Below are 19154 nucleotides of genomic sequence, written 5' to 3' on the forward strand. Positions count from 1 at the left end.
TAAAGAAAAGTCACTTTCAAATGTTTTCTTCTTTTAGTAAGCCAGGAACATCCAGGAGCAATTTGTTACAGAGAAAATTTGGTTTAAATGGGTATCCAAAATGATACACCATTATATTAATTTTGGTAGACATAGTTCTTACATTCTGTACTGCCAAATGCAAGGTACATAGTGTTCGTGGATATTCTGCTGATTTTTGGAATGCTGGATCTCTCTAAGTGTTGGTAGCACTGCTTCTCATCACATTCTGTGCCAGGACTCTTAGTATGATACCTACGTATGATACTGCTAGCAAGACCAAAGCTGAGGCAGGAATCCCAGGATAAACATGAAGAAAACGCATTGGCCTAGTGAGCAGTAGATGATTTAAATTGCTCTAATCAATTCAATAAAGTAGGTATTAGAATGTGGTATTTAAGCAATAAATAAATATTTTGAAATCGTTCATTATATATACTTCTTAAATGAAATTCTTGGATACAGAGAGATAGTTTTGATTTATTTTATTTAGAAAAGAAAAAATCTGTAACACCATTTTTCACTTACTGATTTTATTCCTTCTATATACAAAATAACACTACCAAAATTTCAAGGTGCTAATTTCATTTCTTTGATTACATTGTATTAGAGTATTATACTTGGGGGAACATTGCTGAGGGAAATATTTATCTTCTAATATTCTCTCTTTCTCTCTCTCCTCTATGTGATTATTTTCAATAATAAAATATTAGAACTAGACAGGCTTTCTGAAAAAAAAAAGGAAAGAAAAAATTTAGCTTAAATTATTTATATAAAAGAATGAGAAGATTAACTTGTATTTAGGATCACTCGTTGCCAAGAGTTCTACATGAGTTATCCTACGTTTTTTTTTTACAGTAGCTTTGCCAAGTAGATATATTTTATGTTAGAAAAATAAAATGTGCTTAAATAATTTATTTCTAACAAAGGTAATAATTAGTATAGCTGAGAGTTTGGTATCTTCCCTTAATTCTTCCTTACAGTTTTTAAGAAAACACTATAATAAGTAAGTGACGGTTGCCATAAAGGGGTGTCCATTGCTTCAGTTCTGTGGAATTAGCTTGTTTGTTTTTTCCTAGTGAATAATACATTTTTAAATTATTAATTTATCTATAAATTGGGCTATGCCAAAATAACAAATTAAGCAAAATGTTCAGAATGGAAAATTTGAGTTTAAAATTGAAAATTACATTATTTCCTGCCTTAAAATCTACTTATACGATTGCTTGTGGATGGTTATGGCTAATGAGATAAATTGAGTAGAAGTAAAATACTTACATATTACTAAAATTTGAATAATAATTTGAATTCATACATTTATTCATCTCATATGAGATGTTTTATTTAGTCTTCCTTGGTCTCTAATGACCTTCCCCTCTGTATCCCTGCTTCTTCCACTCTCCTTAGTTACTCTTACTAATGTGTCAAATCCTGGCATTATCAACTCTGAAAACTTTAATTTTCCTTTGATGGCAGACCTGTTCTTTTTCTTCCATCTGTCTCATTACCAATAACAGTTATCTTCTCATCACCATGCCTCCAAAAACCAACAACAACAAACACAAACAACAAACAAACCAAAAAACCCAAAAATTAAAAGGAAAAACAAAACAAAAACAAGAACCTCCACATTTTTAGCAACATCCAGACTTGCCTACTTCTTTTTGTGGAAGTAGTCCTATATTGGATTTAGGCTAATCAATTTCTGCTCAATTATACCATCTTCTCTTCTTCCTTATTACTCACCCCCTCATGTCCTTGAATTGCATCATTCTGGCTCTCTTCTGTTGTATCAAAATTGAAAAATATAGTTAAAATGTAATTGATTGACATTTTTTTTTAAAGATTTTATTTATTTATTTGACAGAGAGAGATCACAAGCAGGCAGAGAGGCAGGCAGAGAGAGAGGAAGGGAAGCAGGCCCCCTGCCAAGCAGAGAGCCCGATGCGGGACTCGATCCCAGGACCTTGAGATCATGACCTGAGCCAAAGGCAGTGGCTCAACCCACTGAGCCACCGAGGCGCCCATTGATTGACATTTTTTTTTTTATTCTTTCTCCTCGGTTTTTGTGATTTCATAGTATACTTGATTTTTTTCTTCTACAGTATTTCTTCTCAATGTTTCTGTTTTTGTGGATTATGACCACCCTTATTTGTCAGAGTCTGAGTTCAAATAATGTAACACATTTTATTTAGGTTAAAGAGTTTATAATAGCAAATGTCTGTTTTCTTCTTTCAGTATTTGCAATTTTATTTTTATTTATCTGCTTATGTGATATGTCCATAATACATTCTTTTAATTTAGACGATTTTTCTCATAGATTAAAAATAAGCAAGTATATATTTTATGTTTACCTTCTTTTTTTAAAACCATTTTCAGCACTATTATCTTTAACATAGTTCAAATACTGGATAATATATTTGTGGTTTAGAGCAATCTCCTACTAATGGATTCTCTTAGTCTTCCAAATATTTTTTCATCTGAGAAGGTCTTTAATGTTCACTTTTAAAAAATATCATTATTGGGGCGCCTGGGTTGCTCAGTGGATTAAAGCCTCTGCCTTCGGCTCAGGTCATGATCTCAGGGTCCTGGAATCAAGTCCCACATCGGGCTTTCTGCTCGGCAGGGAGCCTGCTTCCCCCTCTCTCTGCCTGCTTGTGATCTCTGGCAAATAAATAAATAAAATCTTTAAAAAAATAAAAAAAATACCATTATTGAGATATAAGTGGCATATAATAAATTACATATATTTAAATTTATAATATAATAACTTGACATGGTATCACCAATGAAACTATCATCACAAAAAAGCAAGCATATTCCTCACCCTCCTTTAATCAGGCAATCACTGTTCTTTTTCAAGATATTACAGTTTCTTTTTTTAATATTGATAAGGTCCTACAAAGCTTTTCATATAAATATATACACACACACATATATAGTAAGATACATATGGAAATATATATACTAATATTTCCCATATGTTATATATAATCTTTCCTAAAAATATAATCTTCATATATATGTACATACATGAATATAATCTTAGCTTTACATTTAGATCTACAGCCAATTTTAAGCTAACATTTGTATGGCATAATCTCTGGATCAAAGTTTTTAGTATGGCACATGTATAGGTCTTTATTCCATCACCATTTGTTGAAAGATGTTAATCATCTTCTCTCCACAGAATTGCCTTTAAACATTTATCAAAAATCTGATGTGTATATATATATGTGGGGACTTATTTTGGGGTTCTCCATTCTGTTTCCTTATTCTATTTATATTTGTACCATTATCACATTTTAAAAATAAGTCTAGAATTTTTAATAAGTCAGAGAATATTATGGGCACTTGGGTGGCTCAGTCTGTCAAACATCTGCCTTTGGCTCAGGTCATGATCCAGTGTCCAGGGATCAAGTCCCACATCAGGTTCTCTGCTCAGAGGCGAGTCTGCTACCCCTCACCCCTTGCTCATGATCTCAGTCTATATTTCAAATGAATACATAAAACCTTTTTTAAAAAGTCAGAAAATGTTGTTCCTCCTATTTTGTATTTTTTTTCTAAGTTGTCTTGACTATTATAGCTCCTTTATAACCCATATGGATTTAAAAATTGGTTGTCAGTTTAGTCCCCCACCAGAATAGTTAAAAGTATTTGATTTTGAAAAAAAAAAAAAGTATTTGATTTTATATGGCATTGAGTTGAATCTAGAGATTAATTATGGGACAATATTGAATCTCAATATATCTCTCACTTTTCTTTTCTTTTCTTTTTTTTTTTTGTCACTGATTTCTTTGCCAATAATGTATAATTTCAAAATACAAAATTTTCCCCATATTTTACCAGAATTTATCCCAAATACTTAAAACTGTTGTTGCTATTGTAAATTATGTTGTCTCAAATTCAAAATTTGTTTCTTACTGCTATTTATAGTATAGCTGATTTTTGCACTTTGATATTTTACCCAACAACCTTGCTACAGTTACTTATTACTTATAGTAACTTTTTTTTTCTTGTAAATACAATTAGATTTCCTACAACGCTTATGGTATCTGTTAGCAAAAACAGTTTTGCTACTTTATTTCCATTATGGTTGCCTTTTACTTCTTTTTCATGCCTTATTGTACTTACTGGAAGCTAATGTAATCTAATTAGCAATGGCAAGAAAGAACTTCCTGTCTTATCCCAGAGCATGGGGGTGGGGGTGAATGGGAAGCCTTCCCTCTTTCACCATTATGTGTGATATTATCTGTAGATTGTTTTAGATATTTTTATCAGGCTGAGGAAGTTTCTTTCTATTCTTCTTTTGATTTTTTTTTTCAGTGAAGCACGAATGTCGAATATTTTTCAAACGACTTTCTGCATCTGCAGTTAAGTAATCATATGGGTTTTGGAAAAGTTGTTTAAAATGGTGAATTGCATTGATTAATTTTTAGATATTATATCAACTTTATATTCTCATAATAAACTGTATTCAGGCATGATGTATTATCATTTCATGTGTTATTGGATTTAATTAGATAAGTTTTTTCAAAAAAGTTTTCTTTTTTTGTTTTCATGAGGTATCCCTTGGTGGATGTACTGAATACAAAAGTAGAGTGGGAGGAAGATAAATTGAGAGCACTTAAAAGAAGCAAAAATTAGACTAAAACAAATATATCCTTGAATTGACAGAATAGAATATTTGCTGTATACCTTGGCTCCATATAAATTATGTAATCAACACAAATATAAGAAAAATAAAATTAACGTTCATTGATTGATTGATCAAAAATATTTTCTTGCTGAAGACCAAGTAATAGAATTATGAAAATATGAAGTATTGTAAAGGCAAAAATGATGTATATACCATAGTTAGAGGAAATGTTTGTTCTTTGTTCATATTAGAGAACTAATACAGAGAGCTTAATACTAATGAATCAAAGTGACTTATAAAGATGAATTATAAAGTTAACCACTAGAAAACATGTCACAAACTAAAAGTTTAAAAATGTATAAAAAAGAAAACAGCATAAAAGCTTAAGTGAGTTAAGAACAAACATACTGTAATAATCAATAAATTTAAAGGTGTTTAAAACATCCATTAAATTCCTGTTCAGGGGGTATCTGCTTGGCTCGTTTTGTTCATTAATCAACTCTTGATTTTGGCTCAGGTCAAGATTTCAGGGTTGTGAGATCCAGCCTTGCAGAAGGCTCTGTGATCTGCATAGAATCTGTTTGTCCCTCTCCCTCTGTTCTTCTTCCTTCCCCCTCCTCTCTTCTCTTTCTCTCCCTTCTTTTCTCTTAAATAAATAGAATATTAAAAAAAAAATTCTGTTCAGACTGAATAACATGACTAAACTGAAATTTGTGTCTTGTGTAAGGAATGTACCTAAAACAAATTAATTCAGAAAATAATAAAATAAAAGAATGAGCAATGATATATTAAGTACAGACAAAATTATCATATCAGTTGTCAGGTCAGTGCACCTGAAATGATATACAATGTCAGGTGAATGCAAACCACAAAACGTAAATTAAAACAAAGAAGAATTGCAACACTGACATTTTGCAGCATATACAAGAAACAAACTACTATGAACTTCTAAAAAGAATAAGAAAGCCCGTTGTGTAAGGTTTTTGAAATAATTCCAATATGATTTTAAATGAAAAACGTGTTAAAAAATGTATAAATAGCAGGCTGTCTTTGGTAAAATTTAGTAAATTCACCACATACACTTATTCTGTGATGGATATAATTTTTTTTCATAAAGGTTAGCATATTATATTTAGATTTACACCTGACTATTTTGTTTTTTAAGAATAGATTTTAAATGCATGTAATTTCATTTGGATTGCGGCATAATTTGAAATAATTCTGAGTACATAATCTATGTCATATATTAAATATGTACAAATTTGAAGTGAGCTTCAATTCTGAGAGTCAGAAATTCCTTATACAATTAAATACAATTTTGTAGTTTGATATTTCAAAAAAGAACATTTTTCATTTTGTTTTGAAATAACCATTCACTGTTATAAAAGCCAATATTCTTTCATATTTATTTTTATAGCCATGGCATTTGTTTTTACTCAGTAGTTCTCAGCTAGCTGTTTAGTATATAAAGTATAGTAAGACTTTATTCCATATTGCTTACTTTTAGTTTTTATGCTGTCATATTTTCTTAAAAGAAAAATGGTGCCTGGGTAGGTCAGTCGGTTGGGCAGCTGCCTTCAGTTTAGGTCATGATCCCAGAGCCATGGAACTGAGCCCCACATCAGGGTCCCTGCTCAGCTGGGAGTCTGCTTCTCCCTCGGGGATTCCCCCCTCTTGGGTTTTATCTCTCACTCTCAGTCTCTCTCTTTCAAATAAATGAATAAAAACCCTAAAAGAATTAAAGAAAAATTTATTTTTAATATCTTTAGCACTAAAGCAAAAAATATATGTGGTATTATTAAATTGTTTGATGTTTAACATCGTATATATATTTCTTCAAGTAATTATTCAGTGTACATTATATTACCATTTTATTATCCAATGTATATTATTTATATTGCTTATGCTACTATAGCTAGAAGCAGAAGATATTGACAGGTTAATCTGTAAAATAAAAAAAAAAAAGTTGGAGGTCAAACATTATAGAATCCAGGAATTGTGCAGGATTTTAATTTTTAATCTTTGCATTCATTACTTAAATTTACGTGAGGCTGAAAGTAGAAAGGGTGACCTTTCTCTAATTTCACTTCTTTTGAAACTTTTGTGAATGTGACTGAATAAAGAAGGATTAAATTGTTTGTAAAATCCAATTTATTCCTCTCAAGCAGGTTCCCAGAAACACTAGGCCTGAGCCTTTAAAGTCATTTAAGAGGCTTTGTAATTTGGATCTAACTACAGTTGAATAACCTTAAAGAAATTAGTAAAATTCTTTGAAAAAAAGACTATATGTGCCTGTGTGTCAAATGGAATCCTGTGCATTCTCAAACTATCTTCCTCCCACCCAGCTTTCGTCTGAATTCTGATTTACTGAATCCAAACTAGTTCCTCCTGCTCCCACCATCTTTCCCTTCCCTCTCCCTCTCTCTCTCTTCCTGCTATCTTTCCTTACTTCCTATTCTAAGCCCTAGACAATACATTGCTTCAAATTGTGAACAAGATGGAGATGGTCCTCATCTTACAGCTCCCCTTTTTTTGTGAGAAAATTTAGGATCCGATCCACATCAACGTATGTATGAGTACATATGTCTGTTTATATGTGTGTGTGAGTGTGTGTGTGTGTGTGTGTGTGTGTGTTGTGTGTATGAAGAGAGAAACAGAAAGACAGAGAAGGAGAGAAATATATTTGGGAATGAGATTTTTATTTCTTTTGATAGCTGCATAGTATTCCATTGTGTATATATACCACATCTTCTTGATCCATTCATCTGTTGATGGACATCTAGGTTCTTTCCATAGTTTGGCTATTGTGGACATTGCTGCTATAAACATTCTTTTTGCATCATATGACATATACTATAAAAAGCAATTTTACAAACCTTTATCTCCAACTAAAAGCAATCTACTTGGAGCGAAGTTAGTATTTTGTTTTCATTAAAAGAAATGAATAGATAGGAGTCATTTTAAAAAGCGTGATGCTACTGATTTCACAAAGCATTTCCAAAGTTTCTTCTTTATTTTTTGAGGGCTCTGTAAAAAGTATGTTGAAGAGAGGGCACCTGGGTGGCTGAGCGGGTAGAAGCCTCTGCCTTCAGCTCAGGTCATGATCTCAGGGTCCTGGGATTGAGCCCTGCATCAGGTTCTCTGCTCAGCAGGGAGCCTGCTTCCCTTCCTTTCTCTCTGCTGGCCTCTCTGCCTACTTGTGATCTCTGTCTGTCAAATTAATTAATTAATTAATTTAAAAAATATGTTGAAGATATAATCATATCCCATGTCTGTTTTTCAATAAAAACCATGATTCTGTTAAAAAGATTGTGATTGGATCAAACAAATATGCATATAAGATATGATATTTTCCGAGTGCGACAATAAATTATATAATTATAAATAAAAATTACATTAATCTATAGTTATAACATAAAACCAAAAAATGCTTAAGCTTGAATTATTCAACATACATTAGGTATTTTACCATAATAAATAAACTCTGCATCTCACTGGATTAAAAAAATATCCATTTTTTCTTGCTCACACACTTCCATCAATATTAGATTGGGGCATCAAGGGAGTGGAGTAGAGTGGAAGGGAGCATTACTCCACCTTTCTTTGTGAAGGATCAAGCCTCAGGTGCCTGCCACTCCATGCATCCATGATTTCCTACGCAGGAGAATTAAATTAATGGCAATTCAACAGTGGCTTCTCAAGGTTCCATCTGGGAAATAAATTAGCATTTCTGCTGACCTTTCATTTTTCAGGGCAAATCATGTGATCACACCAAACTTCAAAAATGAAGTAAAGTACATTTTTTTAAGGATTTTATTTATTTATTTGACAGATAGAGATCACAAGTAGGTAGAGAGGCAAGCAGAGAGAGAGAGGGGGAAGCAGGCTCCCCACTGAGCAGAGAGCCCAATGTAGGACTTGATCCCAGGACCCTGAGATCATGACCTGAGCTGAAGGCAGCGGCTTAATCCACTTAGTCACCCAGGCGCCCATAGTGAAGTACAATTTGACCATGCACATGGAAGATGGAAATAATTGTATTTTAAGAACAAAAATCACTATCAGAACAATGATATAATTGTAGACCTTGGAGTATCAAACTTCAAGGTATGAGGCACATGTTGATAGCAGTAGATACAGAATTCAGCTCAAGATAATTCAAGATGACATATAGGCTGAGAAATTCCCAAATATCCTGACTGCATTAATAGATTTTTGTCCAAATGACAAATCCTATCTCATAGTCTCACCACCCTTTCCAAGTTGTAGTCAGGAGCCTTCAGTTTGGATAAAAATTGATAACCTGAAACTCATGAGTAGACGGCATTGTCTGGGCTTAGTCTTGGATCTTAAAACACGTGTCTGTGGTGTCAGTACTCATCACATATGTGTTTATGAAGGAGGCTTTGCTATGACAATTATCACCCTGGGAAGCAGAATCATTACTAAATTCCAGTCTAGACCAATGACTTATGTATCTCATAAGCCTTTGATACATCTTTTTTCCCAAAACATTTTCCCTGCACCTAAACTTTAGTAACAGGCATGGATATTACTTCAAATTGAACCCACGTCTGTAAATGTCACCATCTTTCCCAAGGTTTGATTATCAAGAAAATATCTTATTATTGCCACAAAATGGGGTTTGTCCTGTTTGTATCCTGATAAAGTCCCGTGGTTAAACTCGCTATTATTTTAATTAACTAATACTGTGTTGGCTGTCTTCCATGGGACCCATTCCTTCAGGCCTGTATCTCTGAATCAAAGCTATTTCCAATTATTGCCTAAATTTGTGTTTTGTGGCTACTGTAACCAGTTAACATACACCTCCTGGTTTAAAAGGACAGAAATTCATTCTATCACAGGTATGGAGCATCACGGAGCGGAAATCAAAGTGTTGACAAAGTTTGGGCACGTTTTCCAGGGCCTATACAAGAAATCCAGTTCCTCACAGACAACCATTTTATTTGCCAATGTCAGTTTTTAGTCTTTACCATGCACACATTTATTTTTATATATTTACAATATTTTCATAAAATTATTGCACATTTAACATTTAAACATCATAATGATGTGAAATCTATTGTATTATGGTCTTTTTTTTCTTCCTATGCCACTCAACCCATTACAGTTTTGGTAAATGGTGTCAAGACTTCTCTCTCATTTCCTCTCTCATATGTATATATATATGAATTTCGGAGTAAATATAGTATCAGTCTATATTATTTTCTCTCATCTTATTTCTCACTTAATAAAATACTACAAAAATGCCTGCTGTGTGTAAATATACACCTTGCACACAGAATTTGTACATGTATTTTAATATATTTTCAAATGTATATTTACATATATGTGACTTATTTTTAATAGCAGCATGATGCTCTCCATTAAAATGTACCATTTTTTACTTAACCTTTGCCTGTTAATCAATATTCCAGAAGTTCCCAGATTTCTACTATAAAAATGTCAAAATAATCACTGTATTACTTTATACAGTGATGCTTTCATCTCTATAGATTTTTCATATAAAGTGGGATTTTTGACTGATGGATGTATATTTTAATTTTAATTACTACTATCAGATTGCTTTTAAAAAGTACTTTACCAATGCACATTCATAACAGCAGTGTGTGAGAATGCCACATTTCTTTTATTTCTGCAAGCACTGGGTTTTATTATTTGTTTTTCTTCATGATAAGGAAATCCATTTCATTGTTATTTTTACTCAATTTTTTTGACAACCTCTAAGATTATCCTTCCTTCAATCTACTGCCAGCTTTGGGATTCTCTTTGGATATCCCCTTTCATGAATTCAAATCCTTTGCCAATTTTTTTTAAATCACACTGTATCTTTTTCTTAATTAGTAGCAGGTGTTTGGACAATATAACTATCAAAACTTTATCTCTGTTAAATACTTGCCGTTTGCTTTGTTTTGAAGTTGTAGAATGGAATAGGTTTAAATTTAGAAGTATAAAACTTTGTATCAGTGTTTTATATATTTTTTACTTCTGGATTACTTATCTCCCTTTGCGTATGCATTTATCCCACTAACATTCTATATTCTTGATTCTTTTTAAATATTTTATCTTTCATGCAATTTATATTGATCTCTCTATACTATGAAGCAAAATTTCAAATGTATTTGTCTAGATTCATGGCCTATTTTTTCAGCAAAATTATATATCCCATAGAGATGACATACCATCTTGTCATGTATTAAATTTCTATACATACTAGAATCTAATTTTGGAAACTTTATTCTGTTTCTCTAAACTATTTTCTGTTATCACTAAAATGTTATACTCTTTTTGTTAAAATTGTTTAGTGAGTTGGTTTAATGTTTGATGACAAAAATCTTTTCTAACTATTCTACCTTTTTGGTACTTTTTAAAAAATAACCTTCACCACTTTTCTTTTACCACAAGACTATAAAATAGTTTTATCTAATTAAAAAGTCAGTAAACTTCTAGAGATATACACTCAAAATACATGCGCTTATCCCAACTTTACTATCAGCCTACAAATATTTTCTCCACAAAGTAAAATAAAGATATTTTTAAATGGCTACCAAAATCCCTATACTATATAGCCTTCATCTTCCTCTTTAAAGATTGGGTTAATTTTGTGTGAATCCTTAGAGTGGACCAATACAATGTTTAACCATTACAAGTTAACAAATTTAACCATTATAACGTGTTGTAAGAGCTTAGAAATCATTTATAAAACAGTCCATTCCAGTATTTTGTTACTCTCCCATCATTCATTATATCAATGACTGCGAATTAGTTTTGCCATTCTCTATATTATATCTCTCAGACCTTGGAGTGCCTACTATTTTTTCTGGAACAGACCATACTAAGATACCTTGGAATATATTGGAATTGAGATCAGGACACCAAGAGGTACAAAGCAAACAATGGGTTTCACAAACCTACTGTTCTTTTTCGACAGTAATACTTAACAATAGCCAGATCTTTTTCTGCATTGCTTTAGTCTTTTACCAAATGAAGAAAAGTTTAACTTTTTCTTAATTTTCTGAAAGTCCTTAAAGCTCAGAGCTATCCTTTAACAATGACCAAGATGATCATAGGAAAGGAGATAAGAGAAGGTAACTTTCAAGTCTAAACTGAATCCTTTTAGGGAACACTGGGGACAATACCAAAATTTAAGGGAATTTCAGGTCAGGTTATTACTTGTAATATGGCATCAGTTTTAAGTTTATAAGATGGACATTCACAAAATCCTTTTAAGAAGCAAAAATTTAATTTTTTCTACAAATTCCCAAATATGAAAAAGAGTGAGCCAAGTGTTTTCCTAAAAAAAAAAAAAAAACAAAAAAACAAAAAACAAAAAACAAAAAACAGACTTAAAGAAAAAGAAAAAAAGCATCTCCAGAAGTGATCCCTTAGAACAGATATGGAAAGAACAGTGTGCTTGGCATAATTCATTCCAGAACAATTATGACTGACAATAAAATGTAAGAATTTTATTTGACTTCAAGAAGTACATTAATTGTTTAGAAATAAGTACATTTTAGGATCTAAAAGAAATCACTTGCCTTCAAATATCAGAAATATTAACCAACATATGGAGCAACTTGCTATCGGCAAACTTTGGCACCAGCATCATGTATTTCAGTGTCAATTACAAAAACAAAATATGGTTCTTTTCTTGTGAAAGAAAATTCGCCAATATTGTTTCATAATGCTGTACAGTTTCTTAGTAAGCCAGACCATTCATCACAGTGCGGTGGCATGTTGATATTATACACTGACAGTAATTTCTAAAATGGCCCCTTGAAATATGAACTGGAAAGGAACCCCTGTGGAACTCTGAGAGTAGGTACTCATGAGCTAACCATTATTTTAACATTTCACAGTTCTAATCATTTCACCTTTATTGATGCTAGGGAGAAGGAGGGCTCCTGAGCGCAGAGGAGCAGGAGACAATTATTAAGAGTCATGATTTACCAGTTCCCTTTGCTCTGCCCAATGGAAAATAAAAATGGTGCAGAGTGTCAGTACACATCTCAGGTCCCATGGATTTTCTACAGCAGGTACCTCGAGGTTGTAAAGATGATGTCGTACAGATGCAAGATTAGAACATTTGCGAACAAAGGTTATGTTCAACAACTGTATTAACTAGAAAGTTTATTCGTAGATGCTCCCTGTTCAGTGATAACCACCCACACTCAACTACACCAGTCATTCCAAGAGAAGCACACCACTCACAGACACTCCCACACCAACACACAGGAGACTGTCATAGTTGTGATTTCATCATCTGTGTTGCATTTCTTCCTTTATGTGGTAAATATAAGGGTTTTTTTTTTTTTCAAACTTATTGATTTAAAACACTGAGGTAGAAGTCAGAGCTTAGTAGTTTTGATGTGGAAAACAGGCAAAAGAATAATTAAATTTCCTTACTACTTACGGCCCACTGACAGGTCATTGAAACAGGCAGAGTGACCTTGCCCCAGGAACTCAGCTCCCTCCATGGTGACACCTGCTAAGAGCAAAAGGCAATCTCAACCGACAGCCCAGAATCCCGTGAGTCTACCTTTAACATATAAAAATTCCTTTGGAATCTTCCTTTATCTCCACCCCTCCCCCAAGATACATGTAAGCAGTCATCCCCCAAGCATATGACCCATCAATGTACATCTGAAGGGTCTCCTGGCCAAGGATTTTTAGAGAGTAATACATGACATTTTCCTAACAATAGCTATTCCCCTCAAGGTCCTGGAAACCTTGCTTCCAAAATCCCTTAGAGACTTAGACTATCTCTAATCCCTTCACAACTGGAAAGTCTATCATGGGCCACTCCTCTTGACCCCAGTTTAGTCCTTTCTGCCCACAGGTCCTCTCCCTGTGCTTTAATAAAACCACCTTTTTGCATCAAAGACCTCAAGAATTCTTTCTTGGTGTCCGTTCTGAGCCCTAACATCTTTTCTATCTTTATACATCAGTTTCATTTTCTGCCAGCTCTGTATTGATTACATCATATATCTTATTATGTGTTTTGTTATTTTCAGACCAATCCTCTGCTTAGTTTCACATATACTGTACTGTTAGACATACTCTTACTACTTTCAATTTCTCCATGTGGAAAGAATATACCAAAAAAAAAAAAAAAGAATCTTTCTTTCTTTTCTTAAAGAATTTACTTATTTGCGAGAGAGAGAGAGAGAGAGAGAGCACAGTGCGAGAGTGAGAGGGAGAAGCAAACACCCCAGTAAGCAGAGATCCTGATGCTGGGCTGGATCCCAGGACCCTGAGATCACATCAGCGGAAGGCAGACGCTTAACTAAATGAGCCACCCAGGCTCCCAAAAAAATGTTTCTTAAACAGAGGTTTTCAAATTTTCTTCAACTTTAACCATATATATACATAAGCACACATACACACATATATGTTAATATATTTATATGTATGTATGTATATATGATTTTATTTAAATTTAAGTTTGTTAATATATAGTGAATTATTAGTTTCAGTTGTAGAATTTAGTGACTCATCAGTTACATATAACACCCAGGGCTCTCTACATCACATACCCTCCTTAATGCCCCTCACCCACTCACCCCATCCCCCACAATCATCACTTTGTTTCCTATAGTTAAGAGTCTCTTATGGTTTGCCTCCCTCTCTGTTTTTTTTGTTTTGTTTTGTTTTGTTTTTTAAAATATTTTATTTATTGACAGAGAGAGAGAGATCACAAGTAGGCAGAGAGGCAAGCAGAGAGAGAGGAGGAAGCAGGCTCTCTGCTGAGAAGAGAGCCTGATGCGGGGCTCGATCCCAGGACCCCGAGATCATGACCTGAGCCGAAGGCAGAGGCTTAACCCACTGAGCCACCCAGGCGCCCCACCTTCCTCTCTGTTTTAATCTCCTCTTATTTTTCCTTCCATTCCCCTATGTTCATCAGTTTTTTTTTTCTTAAATTTAACAATCTACATGGCAAAACACCTGAATTCCTGTGTCAAATGTGTTGCCAGATTGCTTGGTCACAAGAGAAATTGCCAACATTTGCTCCAGACAAGGCACAGTGAGACGAACTGCCCCTTCCCTCCGAGTGCTAAGCCCTCCCCTGCACCTCCTCTGCTTCCTCATTAAGGGGCTCTTACACTCCGTACCCTTGTGACTTATTCTCTTCCTCTTCCCTTTAATAGTTGCTCTAAGGGAACTGAAATAAAAAAGAAGAGATAATTCATTTTCAGTGCAAGCATTCCAAGAGCAGCATTTCATATAACTCAGAGCCAAAAGTCCAGGTTAAAACACAGATTTGAAGCTGAAAATACTCTGAGGGAGTTAAAAAAAAAAAAAAAAGTTTGCCTCTCCTCAGTTAAATGGAATGAAGGATTTTTTTTTTTTTCTAAATTACAGGAGAATATCAGAATAGAGAATTTTGACATTAATTTTCTCTTTGTCGGGTCTTGCATTTTAAAAGGCAACAGTCTGTATAATATACAAGGACCGGCCTATTTTCCGTAGCTTTTTAATTAGTAGTTTCTTTGATTTACCAAGTATAAAGTATCATAATTATCTTCCTAATGACCCCAAACTATGTTGCATTAACTTATTTTGGAACAAGTAAATAAAGCAGAAAATAATAACAAATATGCTCTGGCCTTACATCATGAGCTCCGAGCAGACTTCTCTACTGCGTCATAGACCTTGTCCACACATTTCCACTGGCAGTGCCTGTGGGTATTTTCAATGTAACATTTCTAAAATGACTTCCATTGGTCATTTTCCTTTCTTTTCTTTACTTTTAAAGCTCATTCAGAGGCTAGTATTGTCCAATTTTATTTTCTCCTTTTATCAGTAGTTAAAAGCTAATTTTTTAAAGGATCATCAATGTCTTAAGAAGGCAGTCAATCTGCTCAGTTAGGTTAACACCCTTTTAAAGAACGTACAACCCAGGCAAATAGACCCCACAAATAGATATAAAAGAAGGGACGTTATTGAAAGAGTCAAGGCCACGGGGCCCCATGCAGGTCTTTCTCATTTGCTTTCTCTCCCTTAGATGTTATTCTCAGATATCAAGCGTTTTGAATGTTTTGAATTACTTCTATGTAATGCTCCTTACCAGAGTTGCTACGTCAAATTTAGTCTTGAATAGTTCCATCCAACAATACTCTTAGATTTGTATAGTTCTTAGGTTTAGAATTATCCCATGAGGTTTACAAGGTAGGCCTATTCACATGAATATTAGTGTGAGATCATTGGATGAGAAGTTACAGAGAAGAGACGGTGCTGTCTCTGTCAGAGCATTTATGTACCTATAAATATTCCCGCAAATGTCCCCTTGAAAGTTCATTCAGTGGAGGTGGTAGCAGCTTATTTACAAAAATCTTGCCTACATCCTGATAAACAGAATCTGTAGATGAGCCAAATGGGGAATCAAATCCCCCTAGAAAGTATTAAATTATAGTGAAGAACTTATTACAGTACATCTAATCTCTATTTTGAAGATCGTCATTTCTTTAAGCATAGCCATAAACCAAATTAACTTGAACCGATGCTCCAAATGAGAAGCTGTGTGCATGTGCTTAGGCCTAGTAATGTCTTCAGCTCGGGGTGAAAACGCCCACTTAAGCTACCTCATTTCCACCTCTGCCTACTCATGTACGTTAATTATGTAACGAGGGTAAAACCTTGCAAGCGATCTGAGAATGTTTATGTAACTAAACACAGCATCTTATAAATTCCTGCAGTCTTCTGATTTCCTATCATTTGTGTGCTAATGTAAAGCTTGCTACTCAGGTCTTCCATTTAGTGTGATTTAAAAAAAAAAAATGTATAGAACTGCTCTGATGCATTAGACAAAATTTGCAATGCAAATGTTGTTTTCTGTTTTAAAACTTTTATTATTTGAATTTTAAAATTGAGGCATTCTTATTATAAAATTTGAAAATTCAGAACCTTATTGGGAATAAAATGTAAAACTCTTTCCCAACAATTGAAGAATTCTTTTATTATCAGTAGGTACAGTCGTAAACTTTTCTTGTGATTTTCTCTTTAGAACTCCCTATCTCCTTCTCTCCCTGAGCCCAGCTTCTTCCACACTGTCTTCTTCCCTCCTACCCTCCCCCTCCAATCTCTCTCTCTCCCATCCCTCTGTCCCTCTGTCTCTCTCCTCTTGCTCTCTTTCATTTATCCTCATCTTATATAACTTTCTCTCACTGTCTGTTACTTTCTGGGACGTTCTTTAGTCTTCAATCTCAGAGCCATTTGTTAGTGCTCTTTCTCTTCGACTCTACACACATACGCATGCACACACATGCACACGCACAGTTATTTTTTGTATTGAAGAACTGCAGTTGCCTTCATAAGAATCCCTAACATTTCTTATTTGGGTTATATCTAGATTATTATTTTTTTTCAGTTGTTGCTTTTAAGGGGATATTTCCACCCAATATGTCTTCCGTGTTTTCTGATACACATGAAAACTACTGTTTCTTATATGCTTGTAGTTCTTACTTCTATGTAATGCTCCTTACATTGGGTAAACTTAACAAAAGAAAACTAAGTATGCTGATAGTAAGAAAGTTTATTTGTTCTCAGTTTCAAAGGGAGTGTTGGTTAACAGGGTCACCACGCTGAGGAATATTTGTTGTTAGCTTGGGGCAATTATGAGAAGTGAAGAGAGTAGCTTCTATTATTAATATATTGATTTGTTCACTTTGTTTTTTACAGATGTGGATATGGGATTTTATTTGATATGTTTCAGAATTAATAAATCTCTTTGGAAATTTTTATTAGCTGTATGATAAACATGTTCTTCTAATTCTAATAAAAATATCATTTGACTATAGGTTATAATTCTTTTAGAAAATTTTGTTAAACTGATTATTGTCCTATATAGGACTTTGCCTAAATATTCCAAAGTTTTATTTGCATTTCTACTTTTTATTTCTGAAAATTTATAGTGTTCTATTTCTATTTTTATCAAATCAGGATTTACTAATATATAAAACATTCTGAAATACTTTTTAAAAAAATATTCTAAACTATGAATTTAAAGTACTAGAGAATTATTCAGCAGAATACCATTTGAGTTGATACTCCCATGGTGTTTAAGCCACTCTGTGATTCTCTAAATTAGGCTAATTAAACACACAAACAGACATGCACACACACATCTAAGGTAAAATGTATTTAAAATACGTATTGAATGTGTTGTATTGATTGATATATATATATAATTAATTTTTCTTTTTTAATTTTGCTTTTAGCAATGTTTGCTTTTTTCTCCTTCTCTGACTTTTTTTTAGGTTGATCCAATTTCTTTTGTTCCTATGTTTTTTTTTTTCAAAATCCGGCATTCTTTTCCTCCTCCCAACATCTGCAATTCATTAAATGCAATTTCATTAAAATATGTCTAGATATTAATATATTTCCCATCCTACCTAAGATTCATTTCTGTATTAAAATCTGGGAAGCTGTCCAGCATTTCTGTCTTTGAATAGTCCCTCTTGCCCATTCTCTGTTCTGTCTTTCCATGTAAATGAGAGGGTTCCCAAGATGAAAGTTGGTCTTTTTTTTTTTTTTTTTCCTGATTTCAGAAATGTTAGCTCATCATTTCTATGGTGTTCTATTATGTAAAAGTTTGTCAAATAAATCCAATCCCAACTCAAAGTGTGACTATTACACAAGGACATGGATCCAGGGTACAGAAATTTTCACTAGGGATGGTTGGAGAGACTGCCCACAATAACTAAAGTATTTAATGATATGAGTTTATCTCTGAAGTTAGTGGCTCACTCACATTTGTTCAAATATAATAAAGTTAATTATTTATAGATTTAGCTGATCAAAATTTATCATGATGTTTATCATAAAAGAAAAAATAAATTTTAAGTAGTTTTATTTTTTTTTATTTTTTTTTTAAAGATTTTATTAATTTATTTGACAGAGAGAAAGATCACAAGTAGGCGGAGAGTCAGGCAGAGAAATTGGAGGAAGCAGGCTCCCGCTGAGCAAAGAGCCCGATGTGGGGCTCGATCCCAGGACACTGAGATCATGACCTGAGCCGAAGGCAGCGGCCCAATCCACTGAGCCACCCAGGCGCCCCAATTTTAAGTATTTTTATTTATAATATAAGGTTTCATAGGTGGTAAGTAAACCCCAAAGCATAAATCATTCCTGTCGTGTCTTTGTCTTTTAACAAATCTGATCTCTCAAAGGCTGGGTAAGTTTATTATTCTTGGTAAATATCAGATATTCACCAAGGTATACTTGTATTACTAAAAGTATTTGATTTACTTAATATGATATAATGCATTTCACTCGAGGTAGAATTTATTTAGATTTTAGTTTTTTTTTTTTTAATCAACTTTCCAGCCACACCCCCTCCTGCTCTCATTTTCAGAAAAAATAAGAAAAAGAACACAAAGCAGAAGCTGCTTGACAGTAACTTCCAGTTTTCAAAGAAAACCATAGACTAAAACTTTTGAGGGAAGGAATTTAGATGTGTTTAGGGCTGTATTTCCAG

At 33.5% G+C, this 19154-nt stretch overlaps 1 long non-coding RNA gene across 1 annotated transcript in view; it reads right to left on the reverse strand.

The window, feature by feature from the left end:
* The window catches only part of LOC309860988, a 28057-nt gene extending 14906 nt beyond the window's left edge, over positions 1–13151 (reverse strand). The window contains exon 1 of the long non-coding RNA XR_014309713.1: positions 13092–13151. This is a non-coding gene — a long non-coding RNA (uncharacterized lncRNA). The remainder of the gene's footprint in view (positions 1–13091) is intronic.
* Positions 13152–19154: the final 6003 nt, after the last annotated feature.

Source organism: Mustela nivalis (assembly GCF_964662115.1).
Source record: "Mustela nivalis genome assembly, chromosome: 3".
Lineage (NCBI taxonomy): Eukaryota > Metazoa > Chordata > Mammalia > Carnivora > Mustelidae > Mustela > Mustela nivalis.